This window comes from Vicugna pacos, chromosome 5 (genome assembly GCF_048564905.1).
Source record: "Vicugna pacos chromosome 5, VicPac4, whole genome shotgun sequence".
Classification (NCBI taxonomy): Eukaryota; Metazoa; Chordata; class Mammalia; order Artiodactyla; family Camelidae; genus Vicugna; species Vicugna pacos.
Window position 1 is genome coordinate 565,776 of NC_132991.1, and position 16,372 is coordinate 582,147.

The 16,372-nt window shown below is 52.4% G+C and overlaps 1 pseudogene; it reads right to left on the bottom strand.

The window, feature by feature from the left end:
- Nucleotides 1-224: 224 nt before the first annotated feature.
- The window catches only part of LOC116276546 (dual specificity tyrosine-phosphorylation-regulated kinase 1A-like), a 118,122-nt pseudogene continuing 101,974 nt past the window's right edge, over nt 225-16,372 (bottom strand).

Genomic DNA, 16,372 nt, shown 5'->3' on the forward strand with positions numbered 1-16,372 from the left:
ATTCACTGGAAAATACACATACAGAAAAAACAAATTTCTACTGTATAGCACAGGGAAATATATTCAATATTTTGTAGTAACCTATAATGAAAAAATACGAAAAGGAATATACGTATGTACGTGTATGACTGAAGCATTAGGCTGTGCACCAGAAACTGACAACACTGTAAACTGGTTATACTTCAATTACCATTTTTTAATTAAAAAAAGAAAATACACATACAGAAAGGTGCATAAAGCTTTATTTTATGTGCGTGCATCTATTAATGAAGATACAAAGCAAACACTTGGACAGCACGTGGAATGCGACCAGCACCCCAAAGCACACCCTGCCCCAAGCTTCTCCCTGATCACAGCCCCTCCCTCCCGCAGAGGTAATCGCTATCTTGTGATGAGTATTTCATGCTTTTCTTTATGGTTTTATCATCTGAATATGCGCACCAAAATAATAGTCTATTTTGGCCTATATTTGAATTTTCTATGGATGGAATCATACTACACACGTCCTTTGGGGCTGGACTTCTTTTGCCCCATGTTAGGTTTTTGAGATTCATACCCTGTTGCATGGTGATCGGGTGTCATTTCACACGATTAAAAATCATTTCAAATTCTCTCTCTATACCGGGGGCTGGGGATCTTCTCTCAGAGTCTCTCTCTCTCCCCCCCGGTGAATGTTTCATTGGTGTTGTAAAATCTCCCCACATTTCTAGGAAGAAAGATCAAGAAGGTGGGAAGAGGTCTGGGAATTGGGAAGAAGCTGAGGCTCAGAGAAGCCACACAGTAGGCGCCAGCCCAGATTCACATCCATGACTGTCTGACACCAGAGTCCAGGCTCACTGCCCCATCCCAAAGAGATGAAGCCGCTCCACACAGACCAAGGGCGTCCAGGGTGACCTGCGCTCTGTACAGGGCACACCCCAGACAGCGAGGACTGTAGGGATGAAGAAGAGAGAGAGTTCAGGGAAGGCTTCCTGGAGGGGGCAGCAGTTGACCTTTGCTCTGACCCTTCTTCCTCCCCAAGGCCCCTGTGCCCCTATCCCAGGGTGGGGGGCTCCAGATGCTCTCACCTCTGGGCAGTGTCTTCCTGGAAATGACTTGTCTGCCTGGCCCTAGATGGGTCCTGAGACAGGTTAGAAGGTGGAGGCCATGGGCCTGTGCTGGACTCCTGGGAACCCTGTCGTGACTTACCCTCTGCCCTCCCCTTGCAGACACAGCCCTGGACTGTGACCTGAACTGTGAAGTCAGGCAGGTTAGGGGCTTTGTGGACAAGGCAGGGGGTTTCTGGCTGGGCCCAGAAAGGGGGATGGAGTTTGGAGCTGCTCCAGGCTGGGTTAAGAGGGATGAGGCCCCTCAGGTATCCCCCTGCCTCCCAGCTGATGCTCAGGTCTGGGGGGCCAAAGAGGAACCAAGCATGGCTGGGGCCCTTTCACTGGGAGAAAAACCATCACCAAGAACTTTCAATCACACAGGTGCCCAAACCTTCCTTTGAAGGGAAAAGTCCTTCTAGATTTTCAATCTAATCTGGGGGTCAGCAAACATTTTCTGCAAGAGCAAGCTAGTAAGTATTTCAGGCTTTGAGAGCCATGCTGTCTCTGCTGAATTACTTGGTTCTGTCACTGTGGGATGAGAGCTGTAGGCAGCATGGAAACAAAGGGATGTGACAGTGTCCCCATAAAACTTCACTTAGAAAAACAGGCAGTGGCTGAGCCAAATGTGGCCCTTGGGCGGTAGTATGTCAAGCCCCTGATGCAGGTGAAGAGGGAAACCTACCAAGGATGAAACTACGAGCTTTGGGCTGGACTGTGGTCCACTTGGAGCATTGGGAGCTCAGAGAAGAAGGGTCAGGATGGGTTTTGTGAGCAAGGACTCACTTGAAGTCCACTTGAGCTGGGCTCCAGAGCGATGCCAGAAGGACGACATTCCAGGTGTGGGGACAGCAAGGAACAAGGCCTGGAGGGAGGAATGGATCTTACAGTCAGGAAATGGCCTATGGAAAGAGGATGCTGGCTGGAGACATAACTCGGACATCCATGAAAGACACTCATGTAGTTGGACTTGACGGTGTGGGCACTAGGGAGCCGTTTCCATTTCTTGAGCAGGAGTGGACCTATCCTCAGAGGGTGGGGTGAGGATGAAGAGATGGGATTAGGAGGCTGGCCGGGGGACACGGGGGAGGGAGGTGCTGGTCTGGTCTGAGACCCCACCACCAGCTCTGCTTTGCCACTGGCAGCGGCAGTGGGTCTGGGGGCCTGGTGGGTAAAGCCATCCTGGTGGTGAACTGTGACAGGGACCATCTGAACTGTGATGACAAGGACAACTATGTCCATCATGTCCACTGCCTGCAAGGTGAGGGGGTGACGGGGCAGCTCATGTCCCTGGATTTCCAGGGTCACTGCTCAGCTATCCTGCAGGGATTCCAACCCACATGAGTGGCTCTGAAGGCAGAGCTTGTGGCTAGAGTTTCAGCTCCTGATACACCATGATGTTCCTTCAAACCTGCCTCAGGCTGGCAGCTGGCCCTCCCCACACCCCCAGTGCCAGCGGGCACACACACCAGGCAGAGCTCTGGACATGAGCTGACTCCCCTTTCTCCCCCTCTAGGGGAGTGCAGAAAGCCAACATGACTTAGCACCTACCGTGAGTGGGATCCTTTCCCAGAGCTCCCTAACCATCCAAGCCAGAGGGTGGCATCTCCCCACTTCAGAGGGTAGGATGCTAAGGCCCAGAGGGCCAGAGGCCCCTGGAGGCACTCCGCCAGTCTGCAGCAGATCCAAGCTTTCCTATTCCAGCACCAAATCCGGCCTCCTCCCCGCGTGCTCTAAGTTCCTTGGCCCTAAGGATGACAGGGATTGAGGAGGGTGGTCAGAGGGGTCCCCAGTTCCCCTCCCCCCCTTTTGGTCAAGATCCAGGTAATTGCCTTAGGCGAACATCACTGCTGGGGCTTGAAACGGGGAGGCTAATAACTGCAGGATTTAGGGGCTCCCGGGACTGAGAGGTGTGTGGCCCCTACAAGATCCTGAACCTTCTGGCTGAGATGAGGACATCAGAGCCAGAGAGCTGAGGGACCCACACCAGGCAGGTATGTCCGTGTGGAGGGCCTGGGGTCAAAGGGCTTTGATGCATCTGCCTGGAGCTGTTTTCTCAGCACCCGCATCTTCAGCCTCACCTCTGGCAGGTTTGGGTGCCGGCATGTCACATGGTTCTGTCTTTCATCTTCATAGCCTGTAATCAATCCTATGGAACTGTTATCATCCCCATTCTACAGCTGAGGAAACTGAGGCCCAGCGAGATGTAACTTTTCCAGGGATGTGCCCACCTGGTGGATTCTGAATCCCAGTGCAGGCTGTCTGACTCCTGAGCTCTGCACTAACTCCCTCTACTAACAGGAACTGGTGGTCTTGGGCAGCTCCTGTGGGATCAGTCTTCTATGTGGATTGTTTCAGAGCTGCATGCCCACCCTCTGAGGTAGGGACCTGTGTGGTCCCCATTTTGCAGGTGAGGAAACTGAGGCAGCTCAGAAAGGTGAAGGGCCTTGGCCAAGGTCACAGAACCCACATTTCCTGGGCTCAGGCTGAGGCTTATCTGAATCCCAGCTTGAAGAGAGAATCCCTAAAGCCTGCCCCATCCAAACCCCTCATCTTATGGCTGGTGAAGTTGAGCCCCAAAGGGGAGCGGAGGCTCACCCAGGCCCCACAGTGGTCGTCGGCAGCAACGGGACGCAGGTCTCAGTGGAGTCCCTCACATATAGTTTCCATTTTACAGATGGGCCAATTGAGGTGTGGGAAAATAAATGGCACAGAGAAGGCTAAAGGGAGAGTCAGGGTGGTAAGCCCAACTTTGGCGCACAGAGCTTCCTGAGACCCCTTCCCCTCCCTGCCAGATCCCCCAAGACCTGTTCAAAGGCAGGGCTCCTGGCTTCAGCCAGCTTGACCCTGGGCCCGTCTCTCTACAATTTCAGATTTTCTGCCATTCCAGCCCTGAGCCCCTGCCCCTGGCCTGTGCGGTGCTCTGCCTCATCTGTGTTGGTAAGTTGGGGGTCTCAGCCAAGGGCGGTGTGAAATTGGTGCAGAGTTAAATATAGACCAAAGGAACAAATAGGGACCCAGGATGTAGACCCAGGCTCATGTGATTATCAAGTGACACTCAATGAACTTGGAGCCCCACATAACACCATACTCAAAAATAAATTTCTCTAGTGGTTCCCAGTGGGGGGAGAGAGGGGGCAATGTAGGGGGAGGAGGTTAAGAGGTACAAACTATTAGGTATAAAGTAAGCTTCAAGGATGCACAAAGAATTCTGTCTTGGCCATGGTTTGAGCATGAACTCACAACATAGCCCAGTCTCTGTGCCAAGCGCTGAGCACTGTGTGCTTTCAATGTGTGTTGCTGCTTTAAAAGTGCATCTGTATTTTATCAGTGAGCAATGAAGGGGGCCATGCCTCAGCCTGGGGTGCTGTCACAGTGACTCTTGGCCCAGAGCAGCGGGACCAGATGCCCTTCGAGGTCTCCTCCACCCCTTGGGATTCTAAGCCCTGAGCCTGAGCCCCAATCAGCATCCCTGACAAGGCAGGAGGCAGAATGTTCAATACAGTGCTGTGTAAAATGCTTTGGACATAAACCAAGTTGAGAGCAAAGGCCCCTTGCTGACTCCATCAAAAGAGGGGCTCAGACCCTCTCCTCGCCCATCAGATAAGGTGTGGGACTCCAAGAACCACAAGTCCCCAGCCTGGGCTCTCAGATGAGGTGCTGGCTTCTGAAAGCTGGCCCACAGAAGTCAGAAAATCAGAGGGCCACAATGACCCAGGCCTCCCCAGTCCTGGCCCCACTTGTTTTCGGTTTCTTCAGCTACTCCCTCCACAAGCCTTACTTTTGGCCTGGACGTAGAACACAGGATTGGTCCACAACCCATTGCAGAGAGAGAGGTGGCCTGGATCCGGGCCATGTAGCTCCCCTGGTGAGCCGGCTCAGCCTGGCCCCTGCACACTTCCTGTGCTCCTGTCAGGACACACATCCCCGCTGATCCTGGGGAAATAAAACACATATGTCAGGTTCCCACAAACATGTGAGGAACAGGTGACTTCCCACCTAACAGTGACCCCGATTTGCAGTAAAAGGGGGAAAACTAAGCCTTACACCATGGCAGGCCTCTAACTCAGCATACCCAAGTTAACCAAACCTTATCTTTTTAATCAAAGAGTTTCAGAAAGATTAAATCATTAAGCCGAATCTAGTCTAGACTGAAAAATCATTTTCTGTAACACAGGAGTGCCTTGAGGGTGAGAATAAGCCAGCTCCTGGCACACTTTTGAGAATTCCTCAAGGAGCGTGGAACAGGTAGAAGGATCTAAATCCTCATGGAATTACCTCCTTTATTTTATTGTTTAAGGTCCTAAGCTAGCCAGGAGGTGCTCTGTGTCACAGCCTAACTTCCGCTATCCCCTGGGACGGAAACACACCCAGACACAGGCCACTGCCCCGTCTTACCTCGATGTATGGTCCATGTTTTATTTCAAACATTAGAATCACTCCACAGGGATTCTCAGGTTCTGGCCACTTTAAAAAGATGGAGCTCTCAGGCCTTGGCTCCCAGGTCACCGGTCCAGGAATGTCATCTGCTCCTTCTGTGCAACAACTGAAACAAGTGATAAAGCTGGATTCTGGTCCCCGGGGGGGACAAAGAAACACTGGGCTAACCTAAGAGTACCCCCTGCTCCAAGCATGCAGGACTGCAGGCAGCGGCCACGTCAATGCCTCCTGACTGGCCGTGTGACCAAAGCCAAGCAGCATTGAAACGGTGCTGACAGAGCAGAAGCAGCTGTCCCCGGCCGCCAGGCCGGGACACGGGCCCTCGCACTCCGCTCCGCACACAGCAGATGTGATTTCTGTGCAGGCATGAAGGACCGTCCACGAGCCCGCCTGCAGGAGGCTGCTGGGAAGCTGGTCCATCAGCCACTCCTCCAGCTGCCGGTGAGGCTGGGGTGCTGGCTCCCTTGCTTTTGCTGCTTAAACCAGTACGCCAAGTGGTGAGCAAAAGTCACTGCAAGTTCCAGCTGGGAAAGGCTCCGAGAAATCAGCTGGGCTGCCTCTCCTGGGAGGGGAGGAGACGGAGGCAGGGGAGGCTGGCAGCTGCACGCAGGTGACAGAACTGTGCCCAGGAAGCCCCACTCCCAGGCTGCAGTCACTCTGTGCTCTGCAAACCTGCGAACTCCACAGGGAAATGGATGGGGCAGTTACCCATCCTTAAAGGTGGGTGGGTGGCTGGCTGAGCCACAGGCAGCTTCTAACTTACAAACGGAAGGTGAAGACTAAACAAGGAGGACCAAAGGCTGCTCCAGGAGCTGACCAGGCGGGTTGCTCTGATCATGCTGAGCAAGACAGCTAACTGGGGACTCCGCTGCATCTCTGAGAACTCGGGCGGGAGTCGGCAAACCCCCTGTGCACAAATGAGGGTAAGAGGGCTGTGGGAATGCACAACGTGAACCAACCAGAAGGAAAAGAGCTGACCCTGAGTCGAGCTCCCTGCCCTTGAGTACTCTGTGTTGAGAGAATGAGAGCAGGGAGAGGTGTCACTATGAAACAACTCTACCCCTTGGGCTGCTGGGCCACCAAGCTGCCTGCAGATGATCACCTGTTCTTTAATAAACATGACTGAGACTAAGGTGTCGGCCTCCATGACTGTAATTCATGACCTTCTCCCCTTGGTGGTGAGTGAGTTGGGACTGGTGCAAGCTGGATCACACCATACCTGCAGGCATGGTTCTCTCAAAGACAAAGTTGGAGGCCCTGCAGCCCAGCTTCTCAGCCTCATGGTTACAGGTGTGGGTATTAATGTGGTACAAAACGAAAGGCCAGAGGTTAGAGATTACAGTTCTCTCCTTGTCCACTTTGCTTTCAAAGAAATGGTACACTGTCTCAAGCTCTTCTGGGCCTGTGGTGTTGTAGGTGTCCACCACCGTGGTGTTCCTGTTTCAGCTGGATATGGTGGTGCTGGCGGCCTGCATGACCTCCCTCTGCTTCCTTTTGGGTCTGCAAGGAAGAGAGAAACTTGGCTTACACATGAGGGTCTCCCCCTCTTGTCTCTTCTATGACTTAGGTTAGAGTAAGAGAAAGAAAAGAAAAATCTTAACCTTGGGGTAAAAGGAGCTACTCAGGTGCATTGGATGAGAACCAACAAATAATACAGGGATTCCCTTCCTCGTTTTTTACTATGCTTTCTCTGCACTGCAAACCTCAGACTCACCATGCAAACTGCCTCCCAGCTAGAAGTGGTTTCTTAATGGTTCCCGGAGGCAAACTAATGCCCCAGCCCCTGGCTCAGCAGCACCATGGCCGCTGCATCAGAATGTCAGCGCCATCTGCTCCACAGACTGATGGTGTGGGGTGCAGGCTCAGGGAGGTGGGCAGAGGGGGCTCACAGGCCTGTGGTGGTGGCTTTTCTGACCCCCTGCGACTGTGGAATAAAAGGAAAGATGCCAGCAGCCAGCACTTACTTGGACCCCCAGGTCCCTCCTCCTCTGAGAGGGGACTGTCTATGTTTGTCACAGCCCTGGAGGTCTTTTCCAGCCTGGCTCTGCCTCCCACTCAGCGGTGACCACCTGTGGCCTCCCCAAGGCCCTGCCCATGACAGAGGCAGCATCCCTGACATGGGTCTCAGTAGAGCTTAGAAGGACAGGACAGAAAAGGGACGGTCTGGAATCACCAGGGCAAGAACATCTATACCCCAGATGCAGGTGAGGCTCCCAGGAAGCTGGGGCATGGCTCTTCCAACGGCCGCTTCTGTGAGAGATGGCTCCCCCAAGAAACCTTAAAAGCAGGCTCCTAGCACTTACAGGGCCCAACAGAGACAGACTGTGAGAGTAATGAGCACCCAAAACTGGCCACGGGCCCCACTGTATCCACCTTCCTGATGCTGGGGAAGGAAAGGCTAGAAAATGAGGCTGAGAGTTCCCCATCCTCACACTCGACAAACCAGCCTACCTTCCTGGAAGGGGAGGGCACAGGGAACCACACTTGTTGCTAGGAGGACCTTTTTGACACCCACCAGAACAAATTTCCTGCCATCTCTTCAAAATCCACACAACACCCACTCGGGCCTACCAGTAGGAAGTTGCTTGGGTTTAACTCACCGCAAAGTATTACTGGGTCAAAACCCCTCCCGTGGCCCAATCCTGTTTACCTGGGATGGCACCATGAGCTCACTCAGCAGTCTACTTACAAACACCACACTCCCAGAGGCCGCAGAGCCGTTGACAGGGGCTGGGGAGGCAGGCCACACAGGACACCGTCAGGAAGGCAGGGGGCAGGCAGAATGCTGCATCTCCCATTCTCTGTAAGCAGCCTTGCCTCCCAACAGTGTGACCAGTGGCAAACATCGCCCCCAGCTTTCCCCACTCCCACCCAGCAGACAACTTACTCCGAGCGCAAAACCTTTTTGACTCTTCAAAATCTGTTGACATTTCAGTCACTTAAACCAAACCACCTGACTTAAGATATAAAGGCAGCAATCAGCGACAGGCATTCCCCCAGATACGGATGTGAGAGAGCAGCTCGTGAGCCCCGGCTGCTGGCCTGCTTCAGGACACACAGGGCACGTCGGACAGCACACAACACACTAAATCTGACTTGACGGGCTTTAACCTCCCAGACAAACTGTACTTACAATGAACTGAAGGAAATAAAAATTGTCTTTGGACAATCTGGTTGTAAAACAGAACACCTTCCTTTATGATTTTTTCAGTTATTCTGTTACCCGAACGCTCGTTCTATCTGAATTCTGTCGGAAACTGTGTGGACATCAGATGCAAGCCTCAGTAGGAGTCTTGAAAAACACACACATGAGGTTCTTATCAATTGTGGCGCCTCACCATTGGCAAACCACAGTATTACATCTGTCCTATGGGAAGAGAGACCAGAAAGTGGGACTAGATTTCAGAGAGAGGCCGTCAGGCCCGCAGAGTGGACACACACACTGAGCAGGGGAACCTGGCACAGAGGAAACCTATTCTGAAATCAACATGAATATGAGGCATTCATAGTATCTGTGTCACCCACAGCTCTGCCCTCACGCCACCTGATCTTGTGATCCACATCTGATGGGAAAACAGGCACTGCCTTGTAATCATAACCAGAAAGGCACAGGGCTTTTTAGCAAAACCTTTCCAGAGCCTGGACTCACAACCTGAACCTTGGGCAGGTCGGGGGGACAAGACAGCAACATACCAGCCGCCTCTGATGCAGAGTAAACAGACCGCTCCTGCCCAGCCTGCCTGGGACACTCAAAACATCCTCTTCTCTGTGCCCACAGGAAGTAACACCGGCCGAGCCTCTGGGGGCACGGAGGAAGAATGGTGCTGAGAACCGATGCCGGGCAGGGGAAGAGCCCCGGAGTGTGGGAAAGGAGGGCCAAGCTCCAGGTGGATCATTAATGAATTTGGATGGTGGCCAAGCCCCTGAACCTGGGTTCTAGTTTTGAAACATCTCTGAGCTCTTTTCCAGCCCTCAAACGCTCTGACTCTCAGAACCACACGTGACATACAGATATCTGGATTAACACATGAGCCACAGCCCTACCATCCCTCAGTGAACAGATGTCACCAGCGGGGTGCATGGGGCTGGAGGCTCCATGGTTTTACCTGTGGGGGAGGAGGGCGTGGGCAGAAGGGGGCTGGGCGACAAGAGCTTCATTCTGCACAGGAAATAGTGCATCTCGTTCTAAAAGGTCTTCATTTCCTGTTTTAATGATTTTTCAAAGCAAGATGTCTATCTTTGACTATTAAACAAACATCAGGAGGGTCACTTGACAGAAAAAAAAGTCTCTTTCAAAACCGTTTGTTGCTCCAACCTCAGCTAGTGTTTAAGGGCAGAGCAGAAGCTCGGGGCCACTGGTGCCCCCCAGCTCGGGGACTGGCAGATGAGGGATCCCTGGAAAACTGGCGGGCAGCGGGCTGGCAGCTGGGGTGCCATGGGGGGTTGAGGACATGGGCTCATAGGGACAAGGCTGGTCTGAAATTGTGCTCCTCTGCTCAGATTTCAGGCATGAGGTTGTTTCAAAACTCTGCTCGATAATCTTTCAGGAAGAAAATGGATCCATCAGCCACCACTCCGTTTCCATCTCATTCCTCAGACATCAATCACAAGGTCTCCCTGCTGAATGTCCCTCCACCTTTTTTTTCCACTAATTTTTGTTGTGGTAAAATGAAGCTTCAAAAAAACTAATAAAATTTTGTCATTTTAACCTCTTTTAGGTGCATAATTCACTGTCACTGATTATTCATAATGCTGTGCAACCATCAACACCATTTCCAAAATTTTTCATCCCTCCAAACAGAAGTTCTACACACATTAAGGAATAACTCCCCTGTCCCCTCCCCCAGCCCCGGTAACCACTAACTCACTTCCTGTTGCTATGAAGTTGCCTGTTCTAGATATTTCATATCCATGGACTCATACGATACCTGGCTGCTTTGACTCAGCATGTTCTCAAGTTTCATCCAGAATTTAGAATCTCATTCCTTTTCTTGGTTAAATAATATTCCAGTGCCCAGAAAGGCCACACTTGTTCTTCCACTCAGCTGCTGGAGGACACGTGGGTTGTTCCCAGCTTTTGGCTATGTGAATGCTGCTGCCCTGAACATGGACCTCCCTCCGCAGTGGAGCAGACAGATGCTCGGGGGCAGGGGCCGCTTGTTTTTAAAGGCTGTCTTTTATGCTGCTTCCCAAACCTGCTTGTCACGGGTGCCCATGGCACCTGGTTACACTTTGAAGTGGGGCTCCCTTCAAAACTGATTCTGATTTTTCTCACCCGGCTTCCTTCCTTCTCAGCCAGGCTGAGTGGCCACAGGAGGGGTGGGAAAGGCCTAAGTCCTGGCTCCTCTGCTCACAGGTTTCTGCAAGTGTGGCCTGGTGGTTTCTGCTCTCTGAGCCCTTGTGCTCTCTGCACCGGGCTGAGGGTCAGCTTCACCTGTCACCTGTCACACAGCCAGCCTGTCCCCCACCCTACCCCAGGGCAGGCTTCAGGCTCTGAGACCCTTCCTTTGTGCAGAAATCCCACCCAGCCAAGCCCACAGCCTCACATTGTCCCTCCTCCACAGCCACTGGGGCTCACCTTGAGGATGGTGACCTACAAAGACCAGGGTGGTGAGACAGCACCAGCCCTGCCTGGAGTCATCCTCAGAGGGCAGGTACTGGGCATGAAAACGGCATTGTGCAGGGGATTCTTGAATACCTTGCAGCCCTTGGCCTCCTCTTTCTCGGCCTGCTTCTCAGCCTTGGTTTTGGGACAGGTGCAGCACGGCCCTTTCTCACCACCACAGTTTGGTCTTGGGATTCTTCGTCACCTCCTCACCACTAATGGTGCCATCAACATACTGCCTGATGGGGATTTTGTCTGCTTGGAAAAGAGGAGCCCAAGGAGAGCCAGGTTGCACAGGCTGGTGGGGAAAAGGAGGGGCTGTCTGCACCGGTGATCGCCACCACCACTGGGTCCCCACCGAGGGCTGGCCTGCTCCTGGGGACGGGGACATGCGGTGTTGGGGCTGGCAGCTCACCTCTGGAGCAGTAGTTTTGCAGTGATGGCAGCTGTCCTGAGGCTGGTGCCACCACTGCACGATGTAGGAACTCAGGCTGCTGCTGGGCAGAGAGGGCGGGTTCCACTTCACCACCAGCTGGGAGGAGGAATTTGATGCTGAGAGAACATCCAAGGGAGTGGAAGGACCTGGAAAGGGGAACACGGGGCATTTCAGAAAAGGGGAAGAACCAAGATCCCAGCTGTCAGGTACGCGATGCAAACCCATCAGAAGCCAGAAGTTTGACCCAGACAGGAAAACGGCAGTGAACCCCAAAACACACAATGAACACTCAACTTTGTTTTGAGGTCTTATTAATCCCCCTTTACAATATCTGTTTTCAGGTTACCTCTGTGGTAACGAACATCACTGAGCTGCAAATGGAACAAGGTGGTGGGGGCTCGGCCAGGGGAGGAAAAGAAGGTTTAGACGTTACGGTTAACTCAAACACCGGCTTTTCCTCATGTATAACAACTGCCATCCTCCAGAACACTTATCTCCAGCAGTTTTAGCAAAAGATAAAACTGACCGACTTGTATTTCATCTGAGATTAAGGAGTTTAAAGTATTAAAGCCAACATTTCAGTCCCGAAGGGTCAGCTGTCTAGAAACTGTAATGTAATATTTCACACCAAAGCTCTCGTATACCCATCATTGTCTCCAAGCGGCCTGTCTATGTTAACTGACTTCCCAAATTCGGTTGTAAGCAGCTCCCTCAGTCTTTGAAGGGACCACATCCTGTGACTGGCAGCTGAAATGAGCGACAGAGAGGGTCAGAGGATGACCACGGTTCCCTCGGAGCAGGACAGACCTGGAAGCACACATGCCATTACCTGAGACGCTCAGCTGTGCACAGGCCGCCAGAGACACCACCAGGCGGGGGACGGTGCTTCTGTTTGAGGCCAGGTTGAGCCGGAAGTCCGACAGACACGTCACGAAGTCCACCGATTGACAGGAGAGCACGCAGCAATTGGAAAGGAGGTCTTTAGGGCCTAAAGAAGGAGCATTATGCTGTACACCAAAAATTGACACAACATTGTAAACCGACTACACTTCAATAAAAATATACATACACACAAAAAAAAAAAAGAAAAAAAGAATACAATAAACGTCCCCCGTTGGACCAGGAAAAGGCTCCCTGACAAGGAGTCTCGCTCAGTCCAACCAACAAGGGGTGGACCCGTGGTCAGAGAGGGATCCAGGGAACTGTCACTGTCAAGGTCACACAGGTAAGTTCTGTACACTGACATTTCACCTGAAATTCAAGTGGCTTAAGAAAGGCAACCAGCAAGAGCAGGGGAACACTGGGTAGGGAGAGGCTGACACCCTGGCAGCTGGACAGCGGAGGTGACTCACTGCAGCTGTGACCCTCGCCGTGGTGGGGCCCTGGGCAGCACTGGCTTCCCACACAACAGGAGAAGGTGGCCCACAAGGCACTCAGTGAAAATGACTTGTGTCCCCTCTGTGGGGTCACCAAGCCCTGGTGGCTGCAGGCCGGGCCCCTCCTTACCCATGGCCGGTGTGATGGGGTAGACAGTGAAGCGCCAGCCCCACCCATTCACGGACCCATCGCTGATGAACTTCCACTTCGCTCATCCCCTGGAATGCGCAGCTCACTGGACCAGTTGGACCACTCCCGGCCTGGTAGAGCGAACAACACTGGTGTGGGGTTCACCCACCATCAGATCAACATTGACTTATTTAGACCCATAGTCATTTGCACCCTATCTGGAGCACAGCCGGCTCCTCCAGCCCACTCCTCACGTGCATTCACACTGTGCCCTCGACACACCCTGCACCAAAAAGTGGGGAGGCAGAGGGCGGGCAGGCAACGCCCCAAGGGAGATGCTCACATGCACCCATGATGCCATGTGAAGGGCCTGCAGAGCCAGCCTCTGCCCACACCCAGGTCAGGGGCTGCAGGGAAGTTTCCTGGGGAAGGTGTGACATGACAGTGGTTCCCAGGCAATGGATGAGAAAGCCCCAGCCTTCCCCAAAGAGGGTGCAAGTATGCAAAGGCCTGGGCACAGGGGCAGCTCAGCATGGAAGGGCCACCTTCGGGAGGACGGAGCACCCCAGCCAGAGCCTGGAGCCTGGGTGCCATGGGGAGCAGACAGACAGGACTGCAGCGCACCACCCCAATCAGGCTTCTACTTAGAAGGGCCACCAGGCAGCAGGCTGGGCAGTGGCTCGGAAGGGATCTGGCTGGAAGCAAGGAAACCGGGCACATCTCCCAACATGACTAAAACCACACTGACATTTGTTGAAATGCTGGAAAAAAAGCCATGCTCATCTGTGACCACATCCTTCATCCAAAGTAACGTCTTATGAGGAAAATTTCACTGGGACACAGCCAGGTCAATCATTTACATTCAGGCTGTGGCTGCCTCTGCTACAAAGGCAGAGGGGAGCAGTTATGCCAGGAAATGATAGTGGACACTTGCTCCAAAGGATAAAAATAGTCTGAAGAGATTGCAAGCACACACAAATAGCTGCACTGATGACTCTAAAAAGCCCTGTGAGGGAGCATTTAACAAGCCCCGGTACAGAGGGACTCACCCCTGCTCAGCCTCGGGGAGCCCATCAGCAGAGCAGGGAGAGGCCCGCAGGTGACCGCTCCCGTCTGCTTCGGCGCTCTGGCCTCCCCACGCACAAAGCACACACTCCGTGTGGCGCTTAAGCCCTCACAGCATCAATTACAAAACAAATCCCCTTACGAAGCTCTGTCACACGAGCCTGGCCATCCCACACTCTTTCCAGCACCATCTTCATTGTCTGGGTAAGGCCAGCCTCCTGGATGGCCTGTGCCCCCAACAAGGACCTGCTCTTACACCGGTCACCCAGGAGTCCCACCCATCAGGGATGAGTGAGGTACAAACATCACTTAGATAATGATCTTACTGAAAGTACTGGCAGATAAAATCTGCTGTATTTTGTGGGTAATCACGTATTGTCCCTTCCTGAAATCTCACGTGAGAATGAAGTGGTAACACTCTGTTCAGTAAAGGTCACTGTTCTGTTCTATGAAAGCATCTCAACCTCCCCTCCCACCTGACTGCACGGAGACAATCCGGTAGACGCCGTCCATGACTGTGGGAGGGTCGTGGCGCCGCTCTGTTGAGCACTGCCGGTCAGACTCCACCCTGAGGCCTTCTGTACCTGCAGGACGAATGAGTAGGAAACACAAAGTGACTGCTCCCAACCAGCACACCACCGGCAAGGACCAAAGTCGTGACATCCCGCCAGAAGCAGTGAGACTAACATGATACCTGACAGCTAATGAAAAGCACAAAGTCAGGAAGAATAACCTCAAAAAATAAGAACTTAAGATTGACTCCCGCTCCCTCCACGCTGCGCCCCACAGAAGAGTCCCCATGGAGAGCACACCAGAAGACACTTGCACTGGGCCAGCTGGTCTGGTGGCCTCACTTCTGGGCAAATTCTCATGCTGCAGCCCCAGCTGCAAGACGAAGCTTTATGTCCTGCCCCCTCCACTTACAGAGCTACATGAGATCACACCCCTCAAGCACTTAGCATCAGGTCTAGAGTCTTCTGCGGGACAAATTAGGCTACAAAAGCACCAATGAAGGGCCAGATCTGGGCTATGGTGGAGGGACGAAGTTGGCAAATCCTCTCCTCACAAAACTATAAAACCACTGAGAATTGTAAGAAACAGTGACTCCAGGGCTTGTCAAATCAATTAAGGGCAAACAACAAACAGAAAAAACTGCTGCATTCGGGCAGGGATGGGGGAGCCTGGGGCGTTCCCACCTGGGGCTGGTCTACACGAGCTGGAGCACAGCCCGGCCAGGACGGGCCCTGCCTCCAGGGGCGCTCGCTGGTGCAGAGCAGGGGCAGAGATCCTGGGAGTCAGAGGGCACCAAGGGTGACGGAGAACACGTGGGAGAGCCTGCCTCTCTGCTGGCCCGAGGACTGGTGGGACTAGGCGGATCCAGACCTGAGAACTAGCCAGAGATCTAACAGGAAGATCCTGGAAGTCAGAGAGCAGAGAAGGGCTCAGTGAGGACATCGTGGTGGCCTGGGTGACCCAGGGCACATGAACTCTGGAAAGCGGGAAGAGTGGGGTACACACACAGGAAAACTGCCAGAACACTGACTTCCATGCCCTTCCTGCCCCACCCATGCAGAGATCCATCCACAGAAGGGAAAATTCAGCAGGCTTGGGTGCTATCCCAAGCAGATATGGAGCAAATCCTAAAAATCAGGCTAGAAAACAAAAGTGAAAATAGCAAAGTGAAGCTGTGACATCAGTAGCTATGTGACATTGGTAGAGAGATTTCAAAGAGTCATCCCATGTATGTTACAAAACAGTCAAAGAATTGTAGCAACATTTACAAATTAAAAAAAAAATAAAGGTCAGAATCCACAGACACAACACAATCTAAAATGTCCAGTTTTCAATAAAAAATTATGAGCTGCACAAAAACACTGGGAAGTATGAGCCGTACTCAGGAAGACAGTCAGTGAACAGAAACTGACTCTGATGGGCCAGATGCTGGATCTAGTAGACAACACCTTCACAGCAGCTGTGATAAATATGTTCCAAGGGTTTGAGAAAACCAGAGAAAACGTGATAGCCAAGGAAAATACGATAACAATGATTAAATGAAAAAAAAAAACTAAAAGGAAGTTTTGAGGGTGGAAAGTACAATGATCAAAATGAAAAATTCACCAGCTGGACAAACCAGCAGCTCTGAAATGGCAGAAAAAAAGAGTCACGACACAACTTGAAGACTATGCAATTTCTACCACTGTCTAACCACAGAACAGGAGAAAAAAGACTGAGTAA